Source organism: Palaemon carinicauda, chromosome 45, assembly GCF_036898095.1.
Source record: "Palaemon carinicauda isolate YSFRI2023 chromosome 45, ASM3689809v2, whole genome shotgun sequence".
NCBI classification, from domain to species: Eukaryota; Metazoa; Arthropoda; class Malacostraca; order Decapoda; family Palaemonidae; genus Palaemon; species Palaemon carinicauda.
The window spans coordinates 22,105,214-22,105,725 of NC_090769.1; the positions used below are offsets into that span (position 1 = coordinate 22,105,214).

The following is a 512-nucleotide window of genomic DNA, read 5'->3' on the forward strand; positions in this document are numbered from 1 at the left end:
CAATGTCAAGTTCGAGCAAAAGGTTGAGAAATATGCTGCCACGGCGGAGGTCTGCACTCTACTGAGTACCAATCTAGTTATTATTATTATTATTATTATTATTATTATTATTATTATTATTATTATTATTAAGGTACGACCCTAGTTGGAAAAGCAGGATGCTATAAGCTTAAGGGTTCCAACAGATGTTGGCTTTAGAAACATAAAACAAAAGCTGATAAGGCGTAGTAGCTAGATGCACAAGGTCCACAGCAAAGACCCTGTAGTAATACGTACAGCGCACCACGGGAGGAGTACTGAAGGCACAACACCCATACAGTGTCCTCTCATAGTGGTAGACACCAGGAAGCTGACTACACTGTCAGTGAAGAGTTGAATGAATTGAATATCTCTTGAGAGGGATTGATACAAATAGATATTCTTCACATCAACTTCACAAGGCGATGGTGGTATAGTGGTTAGCATAGCTGCCTTCCAAGCAGTTGACCCGGGTTCGATTCCCGGCCATCGCA

At 41.4% G+C, this 512-nt stretch overlaps 1 non-coding gene across 1 annotated transcript; it reads left to right on the forward strand.

Moving 5' to 3' along the window:
• Positions 1-440: 440 nt before the first annotated feature.
• Positions 441-512, forward strand: TRNAG-UCC (transfer RNA glycine (anticodon UCC)). Its single transcript has one exon. It is a non-coding gene; the product is annotated as a tRNA-Gly (tRNA).